General features: G+C 45.1%; 1 long non-coding RNA gene across 1 annotated transcript; it reads right to left on the bottom strand.

The window, feature by feature from the left end:
• Positions 1-13,687: 13,687 nt before the first annotated feature.
• Positions 13,688-19,521, bottom strand: LOC122423238. Its single transcript, XR_006264109.1, has 5 exons — positions 19,463-19,521; positions 18,440-18,569; positions 17,943-18,178; positions 17,688-17,809; positions 13,688-14,764 (listed from the first exon to the last, which is right to left on the bottom strand). It is a non-coding gene; the product is annotated as an uncharacterized LOC122423238 (long non-coding RNA).
• Positions 19,522-23,746: the final 4,225 nt, after the last annotated feature.

Genomic DNA, 23,746 nt, shown 5'->3' with positions numbered 1-23,746 from the left:
GCCTAAAAGTTATATGTAGGTGAGCTCTTTGGCTGCGTTCACTTCCTTGCACACAAAGCAAATAATCTGGAAGGCTGCTCAGAGAAAGAATTAAAGAGTAGTTCCCACTTATCCTCGGGGGACATGTTTCAAGACCCGCGGTGGGTGCCTAAAACCACGGATAGTACAGAACCCCATACATACTGTTATTTCTAGCATCACTACTCTTGTTCTTTGAGGTCATTATGATGTGAAATGAGTAATCTGAACACAAGCACTGAGACATTGAAATAGTCGATCTGATCACCAAGAAGGGTGCTAAATGTCTTCGCCATGGGAAATGTGTGCAATGTGGATACACTGGACAAATGGATGATTCATGTCCCTGCAGGACAGAGCTAGACGGGGCAAGATTTCATCACACTTCTCGGAACACTGTGCAATTTAAAACCTATGAATAGTTTGTTCTGGAGTTATCCAATTAATATTTTCTCATGGCGTTTGACCTTGGCTAACTGAAACAGGGCAAAGTGTAAGTGAAACTGAAACTGGGGATAAGAAGGGACTACCGTATTAGCAGGAAATGGCAACCCACTCCAGTATTCTTGCCTGGAGAATCCCAGGGACAGGGGAGCCTAGTGGACTGTCGTCTATGGGGTCGCACAGGGTCGGACACGACTGAAGCGACTTAGCAGCAGCAGCAGCAGCAACCGTATTAGCAAAGAAACCACCAACCTGAAAACATCTGTGACTACTTAACCCTGAAGCCATTCCCAGGCTGCAAACCTGCATTAGCAGGAGGCGAACACTGAAACTATGTGGCCCCAGTAAACCACTTCCCAATGCCCACTGTCCTTGTGTCCTTGGAGAATAATGGACATTTTCAGAACAGTCATTTTTATTGTGATTATCTTGTTCTCACTCCACTTGCGTGCATCTGTGCTCAGCTGTATCCAACTCTTTGACACCCCATGGACTGCAACCCCCCAGGCTCCTCTGCCTCAAAAGATCTATTTCCAAATTCCCTCAAATGAGGCTCTGCACAGGACAATCTTGCAACATGACAGCTGGATTTTCCCAGAGCGAACCATCCAAGGGAAAAAGAAAGTTAAGCATGTAAGACAGAACCATCATCTTTTCACGAGCTAATCTTGAAAGTAACATTCTGCCACTTCTCTGTTAACTTCTCTGTGTGCACGTGCTCAGTCGCTCAATCGGGTCCCACTCTCTTGTGACCCCATGGACTGCAGCCAGCCAAACTCCTCTGTCCATGAGATTTCCCAGGCAAGAATAATGGAGTCGCTTGCCATTTCCTTCTCCAGGGATCTTCCTGATCCAGGGATTAAACCCGCATCTCCTGCCTTGGCCAGCAGATACTTTACCACTGAGCTACCTGGGAAGCCCCTCTTACTCCACTAGTATATATTTAAAGATAGTCTGTCTTTTAGTTTTTAGGTTGCACCTTTATCTGAACCAGGACTTCCCTGGTGGCTCAGACGGTAAAGCATCTGCCCACAACGTGGGAGATCCAGGTGTGATCCCTGAATCAGGAAGATCCTCTGGAGAAGGAAATGGCAACCCACTCCAGTACTCTTGCCTGGAAAATCCCATGGACTGAGGAGCCTGGTAGGCTACAGTCCGTGGGGTCGCAGAGTCTGACACGACTGAGCGACTAAACTTTAAAAACTTTTACCTGAACCCGATGGGTAGTTACAGACTTAGGTTATAGACTTTGAGCTGGATACAGTGGGATTTGAGAGTTTCTCTATTGGGGAGCAGGTAAGTATGTTTTATAAGTGGAGAAAAGAATATATAGGGTGATGATTTAATTTACCATCCAAACTAGGACAATTTTTAAAAACTGTTTTTTTGTTTTTTTTTTTGAGGGGGGTTGCAGGCTGAGCTCTGAGGAACGAGGAATCTTAGTTCCCCAACCAGAGATTGAACTTGTGCCCCTGCCATGGGAGCGCAGACTCTTAATCACCAGAGTGCCAGTGAAGTCCCTCTCCAAAAATCCATTTATTTTAATATTATTCAGATGTTAATGTAATTGTTTGTAGATTTTTTGATGATGGCCATTCTGATCAGTGTGAGGTATTACTTCATTGTAGTTTTGATTTGCATCAAAACTAATAATTGAGCAATGTTGAGCATCTTTTCATGTGTTTGTTGGCCACTTGTATGACTTCTTGGGAGAAGTATCTGTTTAGCTCTTCTGCCCATTTTTTGATTGAGTTGTTTGTTTTCTTTTGAATTTGGGGGGACATATACCTATAAGTAGAATTGCTGGATCATATCATTGGAACTACTGATGCTGAAGCTGAAGCTCCAATAATGGCCACCTAATGTGAGAAGCCAACTCATTGGAAAAGACCCTGATGCTGGGAAAGATTGAGGGCAGGAAGAGAAAGGGGTGACAAAGGGTGACATGGTTGGATGGCATCGTCATCTACTCAATGGATATGAGTTTGAGCAAACTCTGAGAGATAGTGAAGGACAGGGAAGACTGGTGTGCTGTAGTTCATGGGGTTGCAAAGAGTTGGACATGACATAGTGAATGAACCACAATGGCAACTGTATATTTAACTTTTTGAGGAACCACCAAACTCTTTCCTTTTCTGCCCTTTTTAGTGAAAAAGAATTCTATTAATATACAGATAATCGTGTAAGCTGTGGCAATCCCATGCAAATTGGGATGTATGGTTGCCTTTTGTGTATATAGACATACGGAAGGAATGTGGCAGAGAAAATTGTTTCCCTGTATATGTTCTCTGCTTGGCCTATAAAATTTAGGTGTGCATGTGGCTACTCAGATGAGATCCATATTTCCAAGGCTGCCCTGTGGCAAGGCATAACTGTGAAACTAAGTTTTGGCCAGTGGGATACGTAACGGCCGCTGCAGTTTCCAGGGAGGGTCCTTATAGGGATCTCCTCCTCCTGCCTGGGATGGAAATGTCCTGGCTGCTAGATCTCAGAACAGAGATGATTTAGGAAAGGAAGATGCAGTGAGAGGGGGTTGAAGGAGGCTGGGTCTCTCATACCGGCTGGAATCCCTAATGCCAGCCAAGGACCATCTACCTCTGGACTTTTACCAGGGGCAAAATTAAACTTTTGTGTTGTTTGGTTTGAGGTTTTCTAATTCTAATTCTTCCAGGTACTCTCAGTAGCTAGTCATTGATTGTTTTAGTGCTTGAAATGTGATAGTTATGATCTTGAGGTTAAGTTGGTGGAAACCCAACCTTAAGTCTGGCTTTCTTTGATTTGTTCAGCGCTAGACAATTTCAAGCTCCCTCACCCATTACACCTCCTCCTTCCTTTTCTTCTCTGCCCTGAGCTCCCCTTTCTGCAGCAAACAAAGCCCCTCAGCCTGGACCTTCACTTCCAGCAGCTTGCTCTCACTGGCAACCGGAGAAGCTGGCTGTGTCCCAACAGCTACAGGAAAGAGGCTCCTCCGGGCACCCTCACCTTCTGCGCCTGGAGTTCTAACTCTGCAGTCTCCTCCTGCCAGCTCCTCACCATTTGTCTCTTCATGCCACCTCCCGTCACTGTTTACTCATCAAAAATTCGGCACCAGGGCCCCAGGCAGTGGCCAGAGAGCTGGGATCATAATTGACCTCGGGGTCTGGACTGCTGTCATGAGGAGCTTGGCATGAGATTTCTGGGGAAATCTTAGTCCCTAGCATCCCCTCCAGCTTTCCCACACCCCCACTTCCCCTGCCTTTCTGAAGCATTCAGCCTTCCCGTTTCTCCCCACCCTGAATTTCTTTCTCCTGGCCTCACCGTAAGCAGGCTGTTTTTCCTACAGTGCTAGGGCCCTCAGTCACTCTCTTGAACAATTTATTGTCTCTCCAGCCTCACCAGCATTTCTGACTCCTTCTGTGCTCCTAACCCTCACCCCTGCCTCCTCAAAGGCAGGAGTCAGCAGACTTTCTGTAAAGGGCAAGACTTCAAATTTAGGCTTTGCTGTCCTTTCTTCCCTTGTAGCAAGAAAGCAACCATAGACAATAGGTAAATGAATGGGTGGGACTGTGTTCCAATTAAATTTTATTTATGAAAACGGGCAGCTGGAAAACAAAACAAAACAAAACTGGCAGCTATTCTTTGCCAGCCCCTTCTCTAGAGCATTGTTCTGCCAGGCATCCCTGATTCCCTTCTGGATTTTTAATTTCTTTCCCTACGTCGATTTCTTCTCCACATTCTACGAATATGTTCAAGTATCTGCCCCTCAGTGGGAAAATAGCTGAAAGGGGAGAGAGGATGAGTCAAGGGTGAGGGAACACAGAATAGTCTGGGGCTGAACTTGAAGGCAAGAGCAAGAGATTGAAAGTGATTTCAATGAACATACATCAGGAGCAAGTCCTCGTAATGATTATATCTAAAGCATTAGAATAATAAGAAACCAGCCTTTTACCTAGTTGAAGTAGTTTCCAGGGCCACACCAAAGAGAACCTGGATCACTGAGGATTAGGTTTTGACTGGCAGAAACTGGAAAATCCAAAATATGATGACTTAAACAAGATAAGAGCTATTCTTTCTCTAAATAAAAACTGAGAGACACACAGCACATGGAGGGAACAGTTCTAACACAATGACAGGGCCTCTGGCTCCGTCTGTCCTTTTGCTGTGCCATTGACATCTTCCACTTCCAAGATCACCTCACAATACAAGATGGCTGCTTGAGTTCCAGCAGTCATCTCTGTCTCCGAGCCAACAGGCAGAAGGAAAGGTAAAGAATCGCTGAGCACACCTTCCCCTACAATCCATGGTGTGTGTGTATACGTGCGCTAAGTCACTTCAGTTGTATCCAACTCTTTGCGACCCCATGGACTGTAGACCACCAGGCTCCTCTGTCCATGGGATTCTCCAGGCAAGAATACTGGAGTGGGTTGCCATGCCCTCCTCCAGGGATCTTCCCCACCCAGGTGTCGAACCCACGTCTCTTGTATCTCCTATGCTGGGAGGCAGTTCTTTACCACTAGCGCCACCTGGGAAGCCCCATTCTATGGTGAGCAGCTTCTGTAATGACTGCCAGGTATCCCTGTCTCCCAGTATTCACATCTTTGTATAACCCCTTCTCCTGAGAATGGCCTGGACTTATTTATTCACTTCTGGGGAAGACATAGGAGACATGGGTTCAATCCCTGGGTCAGGAAGATCAGTTGGAGAAGGAAATGGCAACCCACTCCAGTATTCTTGCCTGGGAAATCTCAGAGACAGAGGAGCCTGGTGGGCTACAGTTCATGGCGTCACAAAAGAGTTGGACATGACTGAGTGACCCGAGCCCATGCACACAGAGGAGATAATACAGGAGACGTGGTAAAATGTTACTTTTAGTCCATGAAAAGACGGTGGTTCTGTGTTATGTGCTAGCTTTCTCTTTCCCTTGGATGGCTCGCTCTGGGAAAATCCAGCTGCCATGTTGGAAGGCTGTCCTGTGCAGAACCTCATTGGAGAGAATTTGGAAATGGATCTTTCGAGGCCTGCCAATAGCCACAGGAGTGAGCTCAGATGCAAATCCCTCCACACACACACCTCAGCAGGGTCTTGAGGTGACTGTCGCCCCAGCTGATACCTTGATCACATGAGGAAGAACCACCCAGCTAAGTTGCTTCTGAATTCCTAACCTGCAGAAACTTCAAGAAACAAATGTTTCTTGTTTCCAGGTTCGTACTTTGGGATAATTTTTAATGCAGCAATAGATAAAAGATTCCCCTTTGAGAATACGTCCCAGAAGTGCCTTCACCAAGCATGTCTATAGTTGATTGGTCAAAACTTGCTCCACGACCACATACAGTTGCAAGTGGTGCTGGAAAACATAGTCTTTATGCGGAGAGTGGCAAACGCCCAGCCAAAAATTGAGAAGTCTAAGCGAGGAAGGGATATTGAGAACTACTGCCCATCCCTAGAACAATGACAGTGACCAGAATATGGCTTGAGGTGATTACCTTCAGTGTAAGTTGTGGAACGGATCACTGGAGAGAGGAATGAGTTGGCCATATTGGCTCCAATGAAACAATCTGGGAGTGGGGTCAGATTCCCAAGGTTCTCAGGGGCTGAGTGGTGAGGGGGCAAACACCTGAACAAAACTGAGGCTCTGGTAGGAAGAAGGAAGGGTGTGTGAATGCTGGGAAGTCGACCAACAGTGTTCTTGCAGACTGAATACATTATAAGACGGTGAAGGTTGGTTTTCTTCCTTCTCACTTTCCATAGTCTTCTGTGGAGACACAGACAAAAGACTCCGATATCACATTTCGTCCAACAACTCCAGAACCACTTTGTCCAGCCCAGCCCAGACCACCCCATGAGGCTGAGATGCACACATCCAACTGTCCACTGCCAATGGGGCACAGTCCATCCACAGGTCCCTCTGTCACAAGAACTTCATCATCAGTGTTAACTCACTAGGGCTGCCATGGTGACAAAGCACAGGTTGGGTAGCTTAAACAACAGAAATGTATGTTTTGGGGACTTCCCTGGCAGTCCAGTGGTTAAGACTCCTCCATGCTTCCACTGCAGGGGATGCAGGTTCAACCCCTGGTTGGGGAACTAAGATCCGGCCTGAAAGTAGAAAAGAGAAAACAAAATGTATTTTCTCACTTCTGACGTCTAGAAGTCCAAGATCAAGGTGTCAGCAGGTTTGGTTTCTGCTGAGACCTCTCTCCTGGACTGGCAGATGGCTACTCCGAACTGTTTTTACAATACCACGTGACCACATGTATGGTTCTGTTTCCATGTGTTCAGTCACTCAGTCATGTCTGACTCCTTGAGACCCCATGGACTTTAGCTCACCAGGCTCCTCTGTCCATGGGCTTCTCCAGGCAAGAATACTGGAGTGGGTTGCCATTTCCTTCTTTGCCCACACCAACAACCAATTCTCCAGCTCTTGAGATACCAGCTGGGTGCCCAACAATTCAATCAATTCTGACACAAACTGCCCAGAGTAGGCACCAGACCGTACAGGTTAGGGCTCAGTCTCACAAGACTGTCCCCTATTTCAGATGCCAATCACCATTCTCAGACTTCATATATATATATATGAGAAGGAAATGGCAACCCACTCCAGTGTTCTTGCCTGGAGAATCCCGTGGACAGGGGAGCCTGGTGGGCTGCTGTCCATGGGGCCGCACAGAGTCGGACACGACTGAAGCAACTTAATATATATATATATATATATTTTTTTTTTTTTCTGAATCTTTTGACCGCACCACACAGCATGTGGGGTCTTAGCTCCCTGACCAGGGATCAAACCTGCATTGACAGTGTTGAGTCTCAATACTGGACAGCCAGGGGAGTCCCAAGCTTCCCATACTTCTGACAGAGGCTCTAAATTAGGGGTTTCCGTGACCTCCTCTTCCAGTTCAACTATTTGTTAAGATGGCTCACTCAGGAAGGCAGTTTCCTTACTATCCTCCATTATAAAGGACACAACTCAGGAACAGGGGATTGAAGAGACACTCGGGGCAGGCAGGATATGGGGGAGGGGCTAAACCTCCCAGCACACTGATGTGTTCCCCAACCTGGAAGCTCCATAAACCCCATTATTTAGGGTTTATGAAGATTCCTTCATGGAGGAATGATCCATCAAATCAGGTCCCTCCCTTCCTCCCAGAAGTGGGTGGGTAAAGATGTTCCATCTCTCTAATCTCAAGGCTTCCTCCTTTGGTAAGAAGCCTCCATTTTGAAGCTACCCAGGGCGCCCACCAAGAGTCACCTCATTACCATAAACTCCAGTATGATTGAAAGGGGCTTATTATGAATAACAAGACACTCCTCTCACCCCCATCACTCAGAAAATTACCAGGATTTTAGGAAGTCTTTGCCATGAAGTGGGGCATGCGTGCTAAGTCACTTCAGTCATGTCCCAGTCTTTGTGACTCCATGGACTGTAGCCCTCCGAGTTCCTCTGTCCGTGGGATTCTCCAGGCAAGAATACTAGAGTGGGTTGCCATTTCCTCTTCCAGGGGATCTTCCCGACCCAGGGATAGAACACACATCTCCTATGTCTCCTGCATTGGCAGGTGGGTACTTAACCAGTAATGCCACAGAGGAAGCCCATTAAATGGGGATAAAAGGTCAAATGTATATTTTTTATATCACAACATCACAAACAGCTTCTCCCTGTGTCCTCACATGATCTGTTTTCTGTGTGGTCCAATCACTGCTGTCTCTTCCTCTTCTTATTAAACACCAGTCTTACCTGGAAAATTCCATGAAACAAGGATCCTGGTGGGCTACACAGTCCATGGAGTCATAAAGAGTCAGACACGACTGAGTACACTTTCATTCACATACACATACTGGATTAAGGGCCTCATTTTAGCTTAAATACCTCTTTAAACATCTTATCCTTAAATAAGTTACATTCTGAGATACTGGGCATTGGGACTTTATGAATTTGGGGGTGGGACATAACTGACCTTTAACATCATCTTGCTCTAGAAATCTTCCCTTTCATTCATGCATGCTTCATTCAACAAACTTATACTGGACATACATAGAAATGGCACTAAAAGCCTGCCCAGAGGTGGAGAATGGTATTAGAGGGCCAAGAACTAAGCCTTGGGGAGTGCAGCATTTTTTTTTTTTTTTTAATTTTGGCTGAACCACTTAGCTTGCAAGACCTTAGTTCCCTGACTAGGGAACCTGTGCCCCTGGCAGTGAAAGGGCAGAGTCCTAACCACTGAACCACCAGGGAATTCCACTCAGCATTTTAAAGACAGAGGAGGGCCCAGAAAAGGAAACTAGCAAGGAGTGAAGGCTGCCCTTTCCGGCATGTGGATCCTCTCATTCTCTCCTCTGGCTCTTTGGTCCTTCTTCACTTTGAGCCCCGCTCCTGCCTCTGGGGGGGGCTTCCCAAGTGGCGCTAATGGTAAAGAACCCGCCTGTTAATGAAGGAGACATAAAGGGACGCAGGTTGGATCCCTGGGTCGGGAAGATCCCCTGGAGGAGAGGGCATGGCAACCCACTCCAGTATTCTTGCCTGGAGAATCCCGTGGACAAAGGAGTCTGGCGGGCTGCATACCCATGGGGTCACAAAGAGTCAGACACCACTATATGCACACGCATCTCTTTCCCTTGGGACGCCCCGTCCCTCCAGGCAAGAGGAAAGCCCTTCTGGTGTCATATTTCGGTTGGATGTCAGTGCAGCCCTCTTGTGCTTGGGTGTCTACCACTTTCCAAGAGGATGATGCCTGGATGAGGGTAGAAGTGGTGGTTGCCCTCTACTCTTAACAGTGATATAACATCTTAGGTGTTCAGCTTAAACTCCGCATCAGCAAAAGCTATAGCTGTTTTGTCCCTCAGTTCCCAAAAGGCAAACTGACCTTCCCACCACAGAATTCATTTCTTCCAACTCCACACTGTCCAGTTCAGTGAAAAACACAATTTCCGGACTTTCCTGGTAGTCCAGTGGCTAAGACTTCAAGTTCCCAATGCAGGGGGCCCAGGTTTGAGCCCGGATCAGGGAACTAGATCCCACATGGCCACAACTAAGACCTGGAGCAGCCAAATAAATAAATAAATATCTAAAACAAAGAAACACAATTTCCTCCGATTGATAAGATTTTGCTCTGTTCCCTAAGAAATGATAAAAATTCCTTGGGCTTTTTGTCCCCCAAATGCATTTGCTTTCCTTCTGGGGATTTTTTCCGGAAAAATATTATACGGTAATGCCTCTACCTGAGGTACCAGGGAAGGATAGCACTTTCTGGCGTGAGTCTTCTCTGATTCCCAAATTTCTCCTCTAATCTAGGAAAGGTTTGGTTCCTTCTGCCACACTATTGAAACCAGAGAAAGGGTAGGAGTTGTGTTCTGATGCTTTCTCTTTGCCCTGCAATGTACAAAGCAAGGCCATTTACTTAGAGTGAAAGAGGAAGGCAAAGAAGTACATAGTTCAGCGGAAAACAAAAAAAAAGATTAGCAAGAGTCTTGTGGAGACCAGGAGAGAGAGCTGACCAGAGATGCTGCATAATGTTCTCAGCAATGTTAGAAGGCCCAGCGAGATGGGTGACCCTGAATTTTAAGCCAGACCAGTTTGCCCATACCACATACGGCTGCCTGGGTACATCACTGCCTCCTCTCCCTGTCTCCTCTTCCTGTTTAATAATGCTACTGTCCCCTACCTGGAAACCTCAGCCCCACAAGGACCCAGCCACTCAACCATCAACCTTATAGATTCAATTGCTTGCATATTCCTCACATCCATCCCCTCTACAACGTTCTTTCTTCGTGTAAAACAAATTCTTCATTGGACTCCTACTTCTCTCCTTTCTATTACTCCAGCCAGCTATTACAGTAACTTTTCAGATGCTTCCAAATTCTCAGAAATTTGGTGATGTCATTCTTTTATTTAAAGACCACCATGGGTTCCCTATCAGAACCCTATCATCCGTGGGTTTCGTTCTAAGGGCAGTGAAAACCACCGGAGGGCTTTGAGCAGTGATGTGATTCAAGTCACATGTTGGAAACATCACTCTGGCTTTTGTGTGGAGAATGGCTTTGATGGGGGGTGGGGGTGGGGGGGCGGCAAGAGCAGCTGCAGGAAAGACCAGTGAGGACACCTTCTGATGCAGGTGAAGTGCTGGCTGAGACCACATAGCTGGTGGTGGGGATAGAGATACAGGGAGAGATTTCAGATTTATTTTTAAAAGAGTATTGTTCAGGGAATTCCCTGGTGGTCCAGTGGTTAGGACTCCATGCTTTCACTGCCATGGGCCCAGCTTCAGTCCCTGGTCGGGGAACTAGGATCCCGCAAGCTTCACAGTGCCGCCAAAAAATAAATGAATAAAATAAACTAGAATTGATCACATGGTGGCTTAGTGGTAAAGAATCTGCCTGCCAATGCAGGAGACTCTGGTTCAATCTCTGGGTCAGGAAGATTCCCTAGAGAAGGAAATGACAACCCACTCTGGTATTCTTGACTGGAGAATTCCATAGATAGCGGAGCTGGTGGGCTATGGTCCACAGGGTCCGAGAGAGTCAAACATCACTCAACGACTAAGCACACACTTTGGTCTAAGTATGCCAATAGATTGTGTACAGATTCTATGGAAGAGGGGGCTGTTAAGAAAGACTCTTTACTTTTGGAGATTCCCCAAGTCCTTGTCTGGAGAAGGAAATGGCAACCCACTCCAGTACTCTTGCCTGGAAAATCCCATGGACGGAGGAGCCTGGTAGGCTACAGTCCATGGGGTCGCAAAGAGTCAGACACGACTGAGCGACTTCACTTTCACTTTTCACTTTCACGCATTGGAGAAGGAAATGGCAACCCACTCCAGTGTTCTTACCTGGAGAATCCCAGGGACTGGGGAGCCTGGTGGGCTACCATCTATGGGGTTGCACAGAGTCAGACACGACTGAAGCGACTTAGCAGCAGCGGCAGCAGCAAGTCCTTGTCTTCTGCACTTCACTCTTCCCCCAAGACGTGCCTCTCAGTCTTGCTGCTGCTCCACAGTCACTGCCAGCTCCTTAAAGGATGTGATTCTTCAAGGCCCATGACCCTCTTCCACTCCAGTTTTATTAGCTCTCTCCGGAAAAGCTCAGTTACCCCTTAACTTCAACTCTTAACTATATGCTGACATTTTCCAAGTCTGCCTCTCCATTCTCGTTTATCATGTTGCATATCAGTCTTTCTGTCCAAGATAGGTGCCTCATTGAAAATGCCCAAAACAGAACCTATTCTTTGACCCTCAGTCATGCCCTACTTTCTGTCCTCTTGATCTCAATGCTTTCACCATCTCTCCAGATATTCCTCACCATCTACTAGAACATCATCCTTATCTTTCTCTCCTTAACCCATACATGTGGTGAGCCAACAAATTCCATTGTCCTTAAATACATTTCTCATCCAGTGTTTCTAGCCGTTTCCAAAGTCACAGGTTTATTTCCATTCCACATTATCTCTTGCTTGAACTATCTTACCTCCATGAACCACTTTCTCTAGCTTTTCCCTCTGGGTTTCTGTTGCTTACAATTAACATTTCCCAGAGATTGCTCCTCATATGGCTTGGTCAAAGTTCAGGTGACGTCACCAGGAACAGTCTCATGTCTCCTCCATGCTCTGCTTCCTCCATGATGACTCTTTTAGGTTCCATTCCCCCTGTGCCGCCAACACTCTGGTCTTTCTCATTCAAGTCAGGAAGTAAGACCTAAAATTGAGCCTCACTGGTTCTGATTGGCCAGCTTTGCTTCATGAACCCCGTCTTGAAACCAATGATCGTGTTCAAGAGTATAGAATGTTTTTATTGGCTTAAGACTAGGTCACATGTTTCATCCTTGGTAAGGGGCTGGAAGAAGTTTCATCCAGAGCATCATGGTTGAAAGTAGGGGAAGAATGGTTCCCTCAAGGCAAAACCAGGGTACCATTATCTCAAGAAGGCAGACTGGATGCAGATCATCATCTACTGCAAGTTTCCTCTTCCTGTATCCCTTTTTTTATTAAGCAGTACCATTTTGAACTTAACCATCTGAGGGAATCCTTAGCACATCCCCCACATCCAGTCAAATCCCACCAAATGCCAAGATTCTAATCACTTTTCCTTTCTTTCCTCAATGACAGGTTGCAATAAACTGTCTTATATGTTCACAGTCATTCATTCCCTCCAACCGTAACATGGAGCTTCCCAGGTGGCTCAGACAGTAAAGAACCTGCCTGCAATGTGGGAGACCCAGGTTCGATCCCTAGGTCTGGAAAGGTCCCCTGGAGAAGGGAATGGTTACCCACTCCAGCATTCCTGCCTGGAGAACTCCATGGACAAAGGAACCTGGTGGGCTACAGTCCATGGGGTCTCAAGGAGTTGGACACAACTGAGTGACTAATACTTTTATTTTTTTTCAACCTCCACATACTTCCCTGGCCTACTGCTTTGGATCTTGCCACTTGATCTGCTTTGGCCACCGGTATGTGAGTGTAGGCAACCTTTATCACAACTGAGCAGAGCTTTAAACCCAATCGAGTGGCTTGTCTGGGGGGCTTTTGTGCCAACACTCCACTATGAGAACATGTCTCAGAAGGTTCCTTCATCCTGAGCTCCAAGAAGAAAAGATTTGTGCAGCTGCATTTAGAAGAAGGGGCTTCCTAGGTGGCGCTAGTGGTAAAGAACTTGCCTGCCAATGTAGGAGGCATAAGAGACATGGGTTCGATCCCTGGGTTAGGAAGATCCCCTGGAGGAGAAAATGGCAGCCCACTCCAGTATTCTTGCCTGGAGAATCCCATGGACAGAGGAACCTGGCAGGCTGCAGTCCATGGGGTTGCAAAGAGTCGGACAAGACTGAAGCCACTTAGCACGCACACATCTAGAAGAAATATAGCTAAACTACAACCTTCGTGTTCCATGAGCAAAAAATAAAGTATATGTGGCCACATGCCATGAGATTTTAATGTGTTTGTTATGCAGCATAACTTAGAGAAAGCTGAGTATTACACACACCTGAGTTCAAGTCCTTATCCTTTCTACCTGGATCACTGCCAGCATTCCCCACTCCCACTGTAGCATCCTCCCCACCATCCTCCTTGCTGGTCATCTGGGCTCCTCCTGCCCATTCTCCACACTGCAGACACAGAGATCTTTCTAAAGTGCATATCTAATCACACGACCTCCCTGCTTACCTCCAAAGCCTCATTTTTCAGATAAAATTCAATCTCCTGGTAATTCCTTGGCAGTCCAGTGGTGAGGACTCCAAGATTCCACTGCTTGGGGCACAGATTCGATCCCTGGTTAGGGAACTAAAATCCCGCAGGCTGAGCAATGCTGTAAAAAATTTTAATTTAATTTAAAAATTCAATCTCCTTTAAGCACATCCCAGTTTTTCAGGAGCTTATCCAGATCTTCAAGCTCATCCCTTCCCCACACAGGCACCCATTCCCCCAGTCTCACTGAATACCAATGAAGTTACTGAATGCAGCGTTTTAAGTTAGCAGTATCTTCACCCACCCTGCTGGCTCTGCCTACAATATTCTGTTCCTCACTCACCTAGGTGTTGCTTAGTTGTTCATCAAGACCTACCTCTACCCATATCTTCTTTGCCTTTTTTTTGTTGTTGGCTGTGACTTGTGGCTTGCGGGATCTCAGTTCCCCAGTCAGGGATTAAACCTGGGCCATGGCAGTGAAAGCACCAAATCCCAACCACCAGACCTCCAGGAAACCCCCAGCCATACTTTCTATTATGGAAGCCCCAGCCCACAGTGGCATCAGGTCTTATCTGCCTCCTCTGGGCTCCCAGAGCACAGTGTGCCCACCTAATCTCACTCCTTCCTGACCCCAAAGTCCCACAAGGTCACGGACAGGGTCTGGTTTATCTCTGTGTTCCCTGGGCTTGGTGATCCCTGGCACAAAGTGTGTGGTGATACTTGGAAGATGACACAATAAAAACATGAATACACGTGTAGGATTTTCTGCGACCTATTTCTCCAAATCAGTCAATCTTCTACATTGCTGCCAGAGTTGTCTCCCAATAAACAAGATTTGTTCATGTGACTTCCTTGCTAAAAAAACTATTTGGGCTTGTCTTCGCTTTTATTTACTTGTCTCAGTCTAATTTCATCCACTGTTTTGACCTCAGGCTGTATCCTGATGATGCCCAAATTTCCAGCCCAGAACTTTCTCCAGTTATATATAAAAAACTGCCTATTGTACTTAACCTACTCAGGTAGGGTCTCACAGGAATCTCAAATTGGAAGAATCCGATGAACATTTTCTTCCTCGAAACTTCTTCCTCTCTTGTGTTTTCTCTCAATAAATAGCATCATCGACCACTGAATTGCCCAAACCTGACATCTGGAAGTCACCTTTAAAAAATGGGTTAAGAGCATGAACTTGGCAGCCAGATAAATGACTTCAGATGCTGGTTCTGCTGCTTAGTACCTAGGTGGCTTCAAGCAAGTTCCTTAACCTTCTTCAAATCTGTACATTCTCATCGTGGCAGACCCACCTTCCCGATCACTGAGACCAATGAACGACAGAGTCATGCTGGGCAGGTAATACCACGTGGGAAGTCCTTGCCAAATAGTAGCTTTTATTATTATACTGATCTTCTCTCTCCTTCTCCCTGTCATCCAACCACTAAGTCTGGTGATTCTATTTTCTCAATCTCTGGAATTTGTCCCATCCTCACTGGCCCCGCTGCCACCTTCTCGGTCCAACCACCTGTCTTCTGTCATCTGACGACGGCAGAAGCTTCCTAACCAGTCTTCTGGGCCCCATTTTTGTCCCCTTTCAATCCTTTCTTCACACTTCTACTGTGGCTTTTTCTGAAAACCAACTCAGTTCATGTCAACTTCCGGCTGAGCCAAATTTCTTTCAGTTCCTCAAATGGCCAGAGCTCTCTGTTCTCCCTCCACAAACGCTGTTTCCTCTTCCGGGCCTGTGGTCCCCACCTCCACAGGCTGGCTCCCTTGTTTTTCTGCTCCTCATGTAAACATGAGGCTGCCCACATACAAGGCCCTCTTAGATGACCCTGCTCTGGGTCAGTTTCCTCCAAAGTGCCTCAATGTCCTCTATTATAGCACTCATCACATCACCATAATGATGGCTTTAGTGACTGTCACCTGTCACTAGACCAGAAACTCCAAAAGGTAAAGTCTCTGTTTTGTTCACCATCGTATCTCTAGGATTTAGCACAGGCCTGGCCCATAATTGGATCTCAATACATTTTAAAATTATTTGGACCTTCCTGGTGGTCCAGTGGATAAGAATTTGCCTGCCAATACAGGAGACACGAGTCTGATCCCTGGTCTGGGACAATTCCACATGCCACAGAGGAACTACTAATCCCATGAGCCACAGCTACTGAGCCTGCACTCTAGGGCCTGTGAGCTGCAACTACTGAGCCACTACTGAGCTGAAACTACTGAAGCCTGTGTGCCTAGCACCTGTGTTCTGCCAAGAGTGGCCACTGCAACGAGAAGCCGAGGCACGGCAACTAGAGAGTAGCCCTGCTTGCCACAACTAGAGAAAGCCCATGCGCAGCAACAAAGACACAGCCTAGCCAAGAAATAATAAATAAAATAAAGTAAAATTATTTAACTCACATTTAATAGGTGAAATGTACACCTAGTAGAAAACCCAAAAGGTGCAAAGGGATGTACAGTAAAAAAATAAATCTCTTTTCTCCCTGACTACTCAATCATCACTGTATCTATTTTCTTAAGGGTCCTTCCAAGTATTCTATACAAATCCAAGCATATATGTATATATACTGCAGGTGCGGTAGCATATTATGTACTGTATTCTACACCTGGCTGTTTTTCTTTCTTTTCTTTCAGCGGCACTGTGCAGCTTTCAGGATCTTAGTTCCCAGAACAGGCCACAGCAATAAAAGCACCAGGTCCTAACCACTGGACCACCAGGGAATTCCTTGTATTTTTTTCTTAACAATGTATCTTAAAAGATATTCATTTTCAGTCTGTATAACTTTAAAAAATAATCTGCATGTTCCTTTGTAAAGATGTATCTTAAATTATTGAAGCAGTCCCCAGTCGCTAGGTATTTTCCATCTGTTGCTATTATAAACAAAGTTACCCTGAAGATCTTTGAACATATCATTTCACAGATAACTGAATCCACACCTTTCTCGAACTTAAAAATGTGGTGATGTCCTAGAAACCCATCATAAGTTGAAAATATTGTAAGTCAAAAGTGCATTTAGGGCTTCCCTGGTGGCTCAGTGGTAAAGAATCTGCCTGCCAATGCAGGAGACTTGGGTTTGATCCCTGATCCTGGAAGATCCCACATGCCGAGAAGTAACTAAGCCCATGGGCCACAACTGCTGAACCCATGTGCAGCAACTATGGAATGGAAGCCTGTGTGCCTAGAGCCCATGTTCTGCAGCAAGAGAAGCCACTGCAACGAGAAGCCTGCACACTGCAACTACAGTGTGACCCCCACTTGCTGCAACTGCAGAAGGCCCAAATGGAGCAACAAAGACCCAGCACAGCCATAAATAAGATAAATAAAATAAATACAGCTTTATAAAAAATGCATTTAATACTCCTTACCTAAAGCACATCAAGCTTAGCCGAGCCAACCTTAAACATGGTCAGAACACTTACATTAACCTTCGGCTGGGCAAAACTATCCAACACAAAGCCTATTTAATAATAAAGTGTTGACTATCTCATGTTATTTTTTGAATACCATACTGAAAGTAAAAAACAGAATGACTGGGTTCAGAATGGTTGTAGGCATATCGGTTGTTTACCCTCATGATCACGTGGCTGGCTGGGAGCTGTGGCTGCTGCCCTGACCAGTATCCTGAGAGAATTTTCTCCCAAATACCGCTAGCCTGGGAAAAGATCCAAATTTAAAGCTTGAAGTATGCTTTCTACTGAATGAATGTTGCTTCCGCACCATCCTCAGGTTGAACCATCAGAAGTTGGGGACTGTATGTCATAGGATGAATTCCTAGAGATGAAATGGCTGGAGTCAAACCACAACTGCATTTCACAGTGTGCTAGATGTGCCAAACTAGTCTAGAAGTTTGCTAGTTTACACGCCCATGTGTAACATACTGCTATATATCCTTCACATGCTTGTCAGCACAATATTACCAGACTCCTTGATCTCTGTCTAATCTGGTAATAGCAAAAAGAATGCCGTCATAGTTTTGTCATCTCTTTTTAAAACTGAGGGTGAGCATCCCATTTGCAAAGTTAAAAGACAAATGACAAAGTGGGAAATTACAAATCATCAATCAGACAAAGACAAACAAACCGACAGAAAATTGAATGAAAACTTGAACTGGGGACTTCCCTGATGCTCCAGTGGTTAGGACTCCCACACTTCCACTGTAGGGCAGGGGTTCGTTCCCTGGTGGGGAAACTAGATCCCGTATTCTGTGCAAAACAGCAAAAAAAAAAAAAAGTGTAAAAACAAAACTTGAACTGGCACTTCATAAAAGAAGATATCCAAATGGGCATTAAGGGAAATATGAATTAAAATCACACCAAGACTGCACTGTATACTCACCAGAGTAGCTCAAATTAAGAAGTCTGACAATACCAAATGTCCTCAATGATGTGGAGAATAGGAACTCTCATAGACTCTGGCAGGAGTGTAAACTGATAAACTGCTCAGAAAAATTGAAGACATGAATGCTCTATGTCCCAGAAATTCTACTCCTGGCATCTATGGTCCTTGAGAAAGTCTTGTCCATGTGTACCAGATAAGTTATAAAAATGAATTTCAGGGCAGAACTGTTTCTACTAGAAAAAAAATGTAAAACCTTAATTATCCATTCTAGTAAAATGGAAAATAAATTGTTTATTCATTTTTATAATATTATATAAAAATATTTTAATGTTTAATAATTAAAAATAAAATATATAATATTTTATAAAAAATAAATCTCCACAACAGTGGAAAACCATACAGTAACAGAATGAAGGAATCACAGCTTCATGCATCCACATAGCTGGGTTGCATAAAAATGCAAGCTAAATAAGTCACAAAAGAAGATGACTCACCTTATATAAAGGTCAAAAACAGGTGGAGCTAAACTTCTGTACAGTGTCTGAGGATGCAAACACAGGAGGAAAAACCACATTAAAAAGATAAAGAAGGGCTTCCATGGTGGCTCGGTGGTGAAGAATCTGCCTGCCAATACAGGAGACATGGGTTAGATCCCTGGTCTGGGAAGATTCCACATGCCACAGAGAACTAAGCCGGTGCTTCACAACTACTGAGCCTGTGCTTCAGAGACCAAGTGCCACAACTACCGAGTCCTCAGGCTCAGGAGACTATGCTCCGCAATAAGAGATGCCACTGCAATGAGAAGCCCAAGCACCGTAACTAGAGAGTAGCCCCCACTCACTACAACTAGAGAAAAGCCCTGCTAAGATGCTGGCTTTATTTTATTTCTCTATGTGGATGATGGTTCTGCAAGTGTTGGCCATGTCTTTAAAATGTACGTACAAAATAAATAAATAAAATGTACGTACATATTTCCTACACTCCACTGTGGGTATGACAGAAAAATAAAAGAAGTTCAGAATGGTATGTGTTTGATACCACTTAATTAAAAAGAAAAAAGTTTTAAAAATATAAAGAAATAGACATTTATTTCCTCATTTATGCACTGATTAGCTTTGGGAGCTTATGGAAGAAACTGGTAATTAAGATTCATCACTGGAATGAGGCAATGGGTCACTGAGGGGCAAAAGCAGGAAGAAAAAGATACTTTTGGGGACATCCCTGGTGGTCCAGTGGCTAAGACCCCATGGTCCCAATGTAGGGGGCACAGGTTTGATCCCTGATCAGGAATTAGAACCCACATGCCTGAACTAAGACCCAGTACAGCCAAATAAATAAATATTTAAAAAAAAAAAAAGAAAAAAAAAAGATACCTATCACAGTGTTAAAACCATGTTAGTCTACTACTCACTCAAAAATACATTTGCATTAAAGAAAACAAGTTCTGTTGGTATTTTCTTTCTTGATCTATTGCTACATAACAAGTAGCAAATTTAGTGACTTTAAACAATACATACCTTTATTATCTCACAGTTTAGGTGGGTCCATCCTAAAGGAGATCAATCCTGAGTGTTCATTGGAAGGACTGATGTTGAAGCTGAAACTCCAATACTTTGGCCACCTGATGTGAAGGGCTGAGTCATTTGAAAAGACCCTGATGTTGGGAAAGACTGAAGACAGGAGGAGAAGGGGACAACAAAGGATGAGATGGTTGGATGGCATCACTGACTCAATGGACATGAGTTTGAGTAAACTCCGGGAGTTGGTGATGGACAGGGAGGCCTGGCGTGCTGCGGTCCATGGGGTTACAAAGAGTCGGATGCGATTGAGCGACTGAACTGAACTGAACTTAGGTGGGTCAGGAGTGCAGGCGTAGCTTAGCGGAGTCCCTAACTCAGGGTCTCCCAGGGCTGCACAAGGACTGGGCAGTATTTTTTCATCGGGAGGCTCACATGGGGAAGAATCTATTTCCAAGCTCACTCAGACGGTTGGCAGAATTCACTTCTTAGTAGCTGTATGACTGAGGCCCCAGCTTTTTGTCCCAGTTCCGTGAGACCACTTTGCCAGGGGGGCTTCCCAGCTGGGCTGCTCTAAATGCAGTCATAGGTAACACAGCATGTTCTGGGAGTGTCCTCCCATTATCTTTGCTGTATTCTACTGGTTACAAGTGAGTCATACATTCTGCCCACACTTAAGGGGTGGGAATTATACTGAGGCATGGACACCAACCAGGAGGTGGGAATTACTGGGAGTCACCTTAGCGCTTGTCAGCCACAACTGTTTATTGTTTGGGAATTTTTTTTTTTTTGCCCAATATTTTTCTATTTTTTTTTCCTTTATCTATTTGCAAGAGCCCTGTGGATAAGTTAACCCTTTGTTTGCCACATGAAGTGCCAATTCAAATCATTTTTGATAAATTAATAAATGACTTCACGAATCTTCTATTTAGCTGGTAAAGAATCTGCCTGCAACGTGGGAGACCTGGGTTTGATCTCTGGCTTGGGAAGATCTCCTGGAGAGGGGAAAGGCTACCCACTCCAGTATTCTGGTCTGGAGAATTCCATGGAATATATAGTCCATGAGGTCCTGAAGAGTCAGACAGGACTTAGCGACTTTCACTTTCACACACTTTTAGCTACAGCAAGAGTGATTTCACTAGGCCTTTGTAGAGTCTGTTTCCCTTACTTGGAAAGCTGAACTGGGTCAAAGCACAGAATTTAATTAAAGTTCAAGGACAGGTGAGAAGATTGATTTGGACATGACTTGAAGTTTCTCTGACTTTGATTTATGCCAAGATGAACCACAGAAATAGTGCCAAGAGGGACTTCCCTGGTGGTCCAGTGGCTGAGACTCTGCTCACAAAGCAGGGGGTCTGGGTTCAATCCCTGGTCAGGGAACAAGATCCCCTACGCTGCAGCTAAAGATCCCTTATGCCACAACTAAGACCCAGCACAACCATAAATAAATACATTTTAAAAAAGAAAAAGAAATAGTGCAAAGAATAAACCTGCAGTGAGGCTGCAGGTAGGAAGACAAGGTGGGTATTCCACCTGAGTCTTGTGGAATGAGATGTCTGTAGGTTGGCAGAGTGGGGAAAACACCAGGTTTGCTATCTTATCTGCTTCTAATGACCTCTACACCTCAAAACACCTTATGTCACCAGGTGGTACATTCAGCTCCCCCATAAGCCACTTTATCAGTGGCCATTGTCCAGGTTTGAGCTTTATAATGTGCACTGTGCCAGCTCTGGGCACTCTTCCCTTACCTGTGCCTGGACTACACAGCCAAAAAGGAGTTGTTCAACTCTTTCACGTAGGCCTCTTCCTTTAAAAAAAAAACAAAAAACAAGGATAACCACTCTGAATCATTCAAGATTCAGCTCCTAGGCTGTCTCCTAGAGGGACATCACAAATTCCAGGCCAAGGTGGTCATACCACCAACTTTGTGAACTTCTGTGTTAGCCTTCACTGCAGAGTATTGTAATCGATCTATTATTAATATATTTACATTTGTTTCTTTCACTCCATAGCAAGACCCTCCAAGGCCAGGACGGAATTTGATTTTCCTCCAGCCCTGTACATCCAGCTGTCCACTGGAGGTCTCCATACAGGTGTCCCACAGGCAGACCACCCTGTCCAAAGCTGAGCTCACCTGCCCCCCAAGTGTCCAGAAAGCACCCAAGCCTCTTTCATTGCATCTTTTTTCAAAATTTTTATTTATCTATTTTATTTTTGGATGTGCTGGGTCTTCCTTGCTGCTCGCGGGCTTTCTCTAGCTGCAGCAAGTGGAGGCTACTCTTCATGGTGGTGCCCAGGTTTCTTAAGTGGCAATGTCTCTTGTTACGGAGTACAGGCTCTAGGGTGCTTGGGCTTCAGCAATTGTGGATCCCTGGCTCTAGAGCTCAGGCTCAATAGTTGTGGTGCCTGGGCTTAGTTCCTCCATGGCATGTGGAATCTTCCCAGACCAAGGATCAAACCCATGTCCCCTGCATTGGCAGACGGATTCTTATCCACCGTACCACCAGGGAAGTCCTCTCATTACATTTTGCATGTAGGTTGTAGTTTTCTGTTTACAAAACTCTCTCTCCCATTAGATAGTGAGAAACTGGGGGCAGAAACCATATGAATTTTGTCTTTGTATCCTTGGAGCCCAGCCTAGACCTCCAATGTAGGAGCTATTGAATAAATGCCCACTGAACTGAACTGGGTGTCTATATCTTCAGGCCCAGGTTCCATACGGGTACCTGGGAAACGCTCAAGACAGGTTTGTTCCATTAGATTCGAGGAAAGATGCTTCTCCCAGAGTCCTCTGCCCGCCCTCCTTCTCTCGAAGGCTTGGATTAACACTGAGAGCCAATAGTTTGTCACATAGCAACAATAGTAAAGAATGAGCTACTGCCGCAGAGAGCAGAAGCTTGCCTGCTGCAGAGAGCAGAGCTATTTTGAGATCCTTTAGGTAAAGTCACAGTCTGATAGGCCCACGCGTTGTGGCAATAGTTACCCTCAGCTTAGGGGTACAAGGCACTGAAAACATCTTATTTGCATATCTGTCTCTTTTGCCATCCTTTGGAGCACCCTTTTAGAATACGAAGTACCACATTTTAGGTCATGGTTTTTCTTATTGTGCAGTCAATCAGCTTTTCATCTGCAATACTACTAACATTTTAATATTCCACTGAATTACTGTACAGATGTGCTAATTTAGAGATCAAATGGCCACAAAACCCAAACAAAAAAGCAGGACTTAGGTCTCAGTCCAAACTTCCCAGCATGACACACAGGGCCCTTTGTGGCCTGGCCAGGCCCACTTTTTTGGGATCTTCTCCTCCCTGGCTGTTCTCATCAGCATATGCTCCAGGCTTGGTGAGCAGTATTGAGGTACCAATGTGACAAATGCTTTCGCTCATGAATTATCCATCTTTGTTTGCCTTGAGAGAGCCTCTATCACTCTTTCCAGGAACTATTTACCTCTATGAGTTTCTTTCCAAATAGACGGAGTGCCCAGAGGACAGGAATAGTGGTTTTTCCCTTGTTGAAATCTGCAGTATCCAGCAAAGTGCTGGGCACAGAGAAGATGCTCAGGAAAGGCTGGTTCAGGTATAAAGAATGCAAGTTCTTCAGGTACCTTTCAGGCTCTGCTAGTCCATGGTGGGACACCATGCCTAATGACATGGACAATTATTACACATTCTCTGGTTGTTTTTGTGGCCTTGGGACTCTGTTATTTTATAGAAAAGACATTGTGACTGTGTGTTTATGTATACAACTTTCTTCTTCCTTTATTCATTCATTCATTCAACAAACACTCATTGGCTGTGAATTCTGTGGCAGTTCCTAGAAACGGTGCTTCCCACCCCAAAGGTTCAGTGGTAAGAGGCCTGTGCTTGAGGTTGGAAGACCTACAGTCAAGCAAGCCTTGCCTTTGCCTCAGTTTGGGGTCCCGTACAGGACACTTCACTTGCTTTAATGTCATAGTTTCCTAGATCATCAATGAATACAAACACTAATTCTCCTTCTGTTGTAATTGTAAATAATTTGGGTCAAGATATTCAAGATGCAGGAGAGAGGAAGATAGGCTGGCATCTTGATGGACAGGAAAAAAGAAAAAAAAAAGACCAAGTCCTTTTCAGGGCCAGAAAATCCTCCTTGCTGCATTAGAACAGATGAGGGTGGGAAGGGAGACCTGCCCACCCAGACCATATTCACAAGTCAGTGATATCCATCCATTTGTTCAAGAAATTTGAGTTGAGTTCTTGCTTTCCCTTGTAGCTCAGTTGGTAAAAAATCTGCCTGCAATGCAGG

Source organism: Cervus canadensis, chromosome 21, assembly GCF_019320065.1.
Source record: "Cervus canadensis isolate Bull #8, Minnesota chromosome 21, ASM1932006v1, whole genome shotgun sequence".
Taxonomy (NCBI): domain Eukaryota; kingdom Metazoa; phylum Chordata; class Mammalia; order Artiodactyla; family Cervidae; genus Cervus; species Cervus canadensis.
Note: the sequence above shows the minus strand (reverse complement) of the source record. Positions and strands in the feature narration are given on the sequence as shown.